The sequence below is a fragment of the Topomyia yanbarensis genome, chromosome 3 (genome assembly GCF_030247195.1).
Source record: "Topomyia yanbarensis strain Yona2022 chromosome 3, ASM3024719v1, whole genome shotgun sequence".
Lineage (NCBI taxonomy): Eukaryota > Metazoa > Arthropoda > Insecta > Diptera > Culicidae > Topomyia > Topomyia yanbarensis.
The window spans coordinates 294,156,324-294,162,829 of record NC_080672.1 but is presented as its reverse complement, the minus strand read 5'-3'; positions in this window follow the sequence as shown (position 1 = coordinate 294,162,829).

Sequence of the window (6,506 nt, the reverse complement as noted above, 5' to 3'; positions counted from 1 at the left end):
TCTGCCCCATGTTCGTTTCATAGATCAGTACCCGGTTCTATAAATAACATTTCAGAACCTTACATAGATAGTCCGGAACCTGAATCCTGTGCAGCGCTACGGCGATGGCCCCCAGCTAGCACTGTTGAACGCGTTCTTCACGTCTATCGTTACAACGCACAGTGGCACGACGAGTGACAAAACCCCAAAAATCAATGTCTTGTAATTGTTTTGTAAATATTTATTTTATTTTTCTCTCAGTTTGGATAAAGATATTTCAAAATTTTACTATATTCGGACGAAAAATGAATTTTTAACATGTCGTTGAAGCAAGCGACGTCGAGGATTTCTGTTCAATTCAATTCATTAGAATTTTTAGTACCTTAGAGTTTCAAATGGCGATTCCTCAAGAACTACACAGTCGATTGGAGCAATTTTAAGTTCATGGAAAAGAAGAATGAATATGCTAAACTATAGATGGGAGATTTTTGTGCAAAACTGATTTACGTTTGTTCTGCATCAAAAAAATCCAATTAAAAAGTTTCATATCATATAAGTAATTTATCTTTATACGTCTTCCAATTTTTGAGATGGTCTCCCATGGGTCACTTATCATGAATCTGACTCAAAATTTAGTGTAGTTTCAAGATATATAGGGCTCATCTTGTGCATTTTTGCGCCGAAGTTGGTATATCTATGTTTTTGAAAATACCCATATGGAGACGCTCTGTAGCTCATAAATCTCCTTATAAATTAATTGCCTGAACAACATCATATTGCTGAAAAATTAGTGATTTTTACTAGTTTTGTCAACCATTTCTGCTATCCGATGAGATTGGCTACTATGATTAATGTTTATAATAACCCTTTAACGAAGAAACGCATTCAAATGGGTTTATATAAAAGTAGTCGAAAAAATGAAATATGGAATTTCAAAACTGATAGCCGAAATGGATTCAGCGACCAAAAATTAGTTAAAACCCCAAGTTTTGGCCACATAGACCAATTTTTATAATTTTGTCACAACTTTGTATGAACAGGTGCCACTGTGCAACGGCGCAGTAGCGATTACCCCTTCTCTTTTGCTTTAATGTGTTCTGCGCGTTCGCGATGACTGTGCGGATGACGTCCACCGTCGATATCTCTTACCGGAACCCGAACTGCCTCGGCGATAGTCCGTTCTCACTTTCAGCGTAGGTCGTCAGCCTGTTGACGATGACCCTTTCCAGGAGCTTACCAAAAGTATCCAGCAGGCATATAGGCCGATACGATGCTGGCTCTCCTGGTGGTTTCTCTGGTTTTGGCAGCAACACCAGCTCTGGATCTTCTATCCATCCGGGAAGTAGTCATCGTCCAGGCATTTCTGTAGGACTATCCTGAACATGTCCGGAAACGCCAGGATCGCAGTCTTCACTCCACGTTGCCCTTTTGCCACAATAAGGAGTTCGTCGGTGGCAACTCGATTGTCGCCAGCATTTTCACCATCTGCATCAACGTACAGTGTAGGCGGCCATGCGGTTGGGTCGTGCTTAGGGAAAAGACCCTCAACGATAATTTTCAGTTTGTCGGCGCACATTTCGACTTTTCCGTCCCGACCGTTCATCCTGGCCATAGCGACACGGTAAGCATTGCCCCAGGGTTTGGCGTCTACTTCTCTGCACAGCTCCTTGTAGCAGATCGGCTTTCTTAGCACTATCTCGCGTTTTAAAGCGTCCCTGGCCGCCCGGAATGATACCTTAAACTCTTCTCTGACTGCCTCAGATCTTGCTCTCTGAACGCGTCTTCTGGCTTTTAGGCAGGCAGCCCAGAGGATGCTGAGTCTATCGCTCCACCAGTACGCCGGACGAGTTCCTCGGCTCTATTTTCCTCGGCATTGTTACATCACATGCCCTCGCTACTGTTTCCGAAAGCTCATCGGCACTCGAAATTGGAATGACGCTGTCAGCACGAAGTCCTTGTCGAAGTCCTTTATTTTCCACTTCCACTCGCCAGTCCTCACTCTCGGTGTTACCGTACGATTTCGCCGACCAATGCTATAGTAGATCGCTTGGTGGTCATTATGGTGTACTGCTCATTCATGTTATCCATCAACGAAGGGCTGCAGAATGTTATGTCGATGATGGATTCTCGACCGTCTTCACGGAATGTGGTAGCGGACCCTTCGTTGCACAGTCTCATATCCAGCTTCGCCAAGGCTTTCAACAAGCTGTAACCTCTTATGTTGGTCAGCCTGCTACCCCACTCCACGGCCCAAGCGTTAAAGTCTCCTCCTATAACAACCGGCGTTCGTCCGACTAACGAGTCGGTTAGTTCGTCCATCATCCTATTCTGCTCTGGTGTCCATCTCCGGGGAGCATAGCAGCTACAGAAAAATAGGCGATCACGAAGCCTTCGTGTGTGTTTTCAACCACCTCTTAGACAGGAAAACCGCCCATTACTTGTATTGCAGTCGTCCCTACACTATCCACCACCCAGTTACCGTTATCGGGGGGAACACGATACGGCTCTGCAATAATTGCAACGTCGCACTTCGTTTCTGTTGTCCACTGCCACAACAGTTACTGTGCAATGTCGCAATGATTGAGATTAAGATGGGATATCTCCATCATCATTGGCCTGCTTTCGCCTTTATGTACGCAGAGCATTTGAAGCCACCCGTCATGTGGTCGTTTCCGTCCTCCGGTTTGCAGATCATGCACCTAGGTTGCTTCGTGCAGTCTCTAGCACCATGCCCCCTTTCTCCGCATTTTCTACACAGTGCAGACCTATCCGGGCCCTTGCAGTTCCTCGCCAGATGTCCGAGGTCAAAGCATCTGAAGCATCGCTCCAACTGCTTGAAAACTCGCGGAGTGACTCTCAGCGAGCACACCGACCATCCGACTTTTATCTTTCCGGTTTCCGCCAGCTTGTTAGCAGCGGCCACCGGTAATCGAATCGCCACCGATTGAGTTCTTCCATAAGATTTCCAAATCGGGATAGCCGCTGGTACATCCAGTTTGCACTGCTACTGTCTACTTGAGGATTATTTTTGAGGATATCTTTTTTTTTACTGCATCGAACTACACCAACTACGCCATTTTTGGTAGTTTGTTAACAGAATAATTTCACGGTTTCTTTCAAAATTTGACAAACCTTCTCCCATTCGTTCATTTGTTTGGGTAGTTTATGTTAAAAAGTGTCCTAAATTAATAGGTACAATTAAGGGGGTAGACTGCTTTGGGAGACAAAAACGAGACTTGTTTTCGTGATTTTTGAAAGGAAACGAAATTTTTTGAAAATTCATGTTTGGGAAGTAAAAATAAAAATTTTCCTTGGAAAACTTCACAATATAGCGGAGTAAAAGGAATATTTCCTTACCGAAAAAGTGCAGCTGGTAGTTATTGTTGAAATCAATGAACAACAGAATTTCCAATTTCTGCGCCCGTTTTTTTCGCGGTCTTCTAGAAATTATATTTTTTGACATGAATTTATGATACTAACGTGCCACAGAAATGGTTAAAATGTTTGCTAGAATCTTCAAAAATTTACATAGGTTGTTGTAATATATTCATCGATTTATCTATCAACATAAGTAAAAAAAACGATCGATTTTGTTCGATCTGGAATAGCAGGTCACCTCGTTAAGGGTTTATATATGTAACGGATCGACAAAAATTAGAAAATTGCATTATTTTCTCTAAACAAGATTGCAAAATTTTATTAAGGGGTTACACCACTGTAGAGCACGAAAACATAGGAATATTTCAGAAATTTTACTTAATCCAATGTAAAGAACTAAATGTGTCAAGTGTATTCAACACAAGATATCGGTTGGACAACATTTTCCCACAGACTAGTTCTTTTGAAAAAGGTCCACTGCCGAAAATCTATCTTCCGTATTTTTTTTACCTAGGGCGAAAAACAAAAGTTTGCTCGATTCCTTAGAAAACGCCGATATTTTGATTTTTCGCAAAACACTTTTGAAATTTTTAGTACACTCAGGGTATACAGAACAAGCAATCCAGAAAAATTGAAAATTAGAATATTCATATGTTATTGCCGGCTTCCATATTTTGACATATTACTTTTAACACCCTAATGCATATTTTAGGCAAATAGCATAGCATAGCATAGCAAAAACGACCGCACTCATCATGGGTGGCTGATACAGTGAAATCTTTTTATACAACAGTATAGTACAGTATAGTTCACTGGCCATGTCCTTACGATCGCCAAATGGAAGGAAATGTTAGTTGAATACCTACCGTCGTGCGGGGTATCTTTGACGAATTATAACTCCTTTAATAATCGATGGATTTGTATATCAGCACATATTTATCGTGATCGTATTTGCATTATTTATGCCAAATATGAGCAGAATTGATTCACACATAAAAAAGTTGTTCAAATAGCGTTCAAAAATATTTTTTAAGAACTAGCTGAGGGCTATTTTGCACACTTCTTGAATTCGATATAAAATAAAAACTAACCAGTTTTATTTGCTTTTATTGAAGTATCATTAATTTATACTGATATCAGAGGCTTTTTCAACAATAAAGCATCACCCATTTATCGCATTTTCTAAAATGAGGGATTCATTTTAATTTAACATTTACGTTACTTGTCAAAAAAAAACTTGAGTGAGTTGAGACTGCATATTGTTTTTCGTAGAGAGAAAAAAAAAAAGGAAAATGATGAAAAATGGCAATATCAGTTTATTTTTAGCATTTTAAGAGCATTTAAAGATTTTTTGTATTATCAATTATAAAAATAGCCTTAATAATTTGAATCAATTTTTCGACGTTTATGTGCAATATTATGGCCCAAGTTGCACACAAACCATATGAGGGTAAGTAAGCAAGTTTTATCCCGTGTGAAAAACAGGTATAATCGAGTTTTAAATACCATTTTTATGTTATTCTTTATCGTCATTTCTATACGGAGCTACACGCTCATTTCAAAACGCCACATAGAAGAGTTATAGTGCAGGTTAGTAGAAGTCGAATAATTTTGAAACTAACCGTCGAACGAAATTTTATAATTGGATGCATTAAAAATGCAATAAAAAAGCTGTTTTTGTTTATTAGTTTACTTATGGTTATCAAAATGAGTGAAGCTGTTTGAATTTGCCCACATTTTTTAGTTATTTTAACAAGAGGAATCAAAAGAAAAGAAACAAAATAAGCAAAACTAATCAAGTGGAAGTTGATTTATATTTAAACTGCATTTGAAAGAGTTCAAAACGAAGATTGAATAAAAGATTGTAAATAAAGCAACCTAAATAACACTTTTAAATATGACGGCAAACAATCTTCTACAAAAAATTCACATTTTGATCTTTACTCAAATGATATCGAAGCTTGCTTATATTGTTTCACTATTCATAATTTTCCATCAGATCTTGGACGATTAGCATTTCCACTGTAGAACAAATTGTCGTTTAATTCTTTATGATAGAACAGATATGCACAAGGTATGAAAGAGTTGTGAAAGTTGAGACTGGACAGATGGCTTGGCAAAATTACGCAAAAAGTTGAATATGGAAGAATCGCCTAAATCGTGTCGGAACTTAAGGGGGTTGTGTAAGGTATTATCGACAAAAATTGTATTCTTCAATTTTTTTCAATGCAAAGATTCTTTGTCTATTCAGTCAGGTGCCCCGTCGAAAACTGGTTTTGCGGTGTACATCACAACTCAAAATTTACTGGAGAAATCGTTGAGACATTTGCAGAGTTGTTTTTCACATCATTCCACAAGTAACTAAGGGAGCTTTTATTTTTTGGTCGATTCTCGAATTTTTCGTAGCACTTTGAAGCCAACGTCCGATTGTTGCTAAAAACGATAAACATATTATTGTAAAAATAATAATATTAATTTTTTTGCAAAAAGCTCTTGTAGTTTCCTGGGTAATGATGTAAAGAAGAAGAACTGTGCGAAATTCAGAACGATTGGTCCAGGATATTTTGAGTTATGGTTTACACCGCATTTTGTCGAGGTGCCTCCCGAAGATTCACTGTCTGCATCCAGCATCAGATCCAATTTGAAAAGTTATAATTGTCAATTCATTATCAGACAAATCGCAGATTATAGGAAGTAATTAATTGTAATTGTAAACTATGTTAGTCACATTTTCTTTTTTACATTTTAACGACATTCAATTAGCTAGAGATTACTGGGTAGGGAAAGTTATGAAAATAGTACCAAGTGAGAGCAAGGATGTGACGTAAACAGATCGGAAAACTAGAAGTGGCAGGGTCAAGGCTTAATATCGTGCGGGCTTAATCTTTGTCTTCTGTTAATGAGGGTCGAGCTTAGGAAGCATAACTACGAATCACCCGAGTTCACTAATATGTGACACATGTTAGTGAACTCGGGTGATTCGTAGTTATACTGCCTAAGACAAAGATTAAGCCCGTACGATATTAAGCCTGTTCTAATGACCCTGCCACTTCTAGTTTTCCGATCTGTTTACTTCACATCCTTGCTCTCACTTGAGTACTATGGCTCTAATTTTCATAACTTTCCCTACCCAATAATCTCTAGCTAAT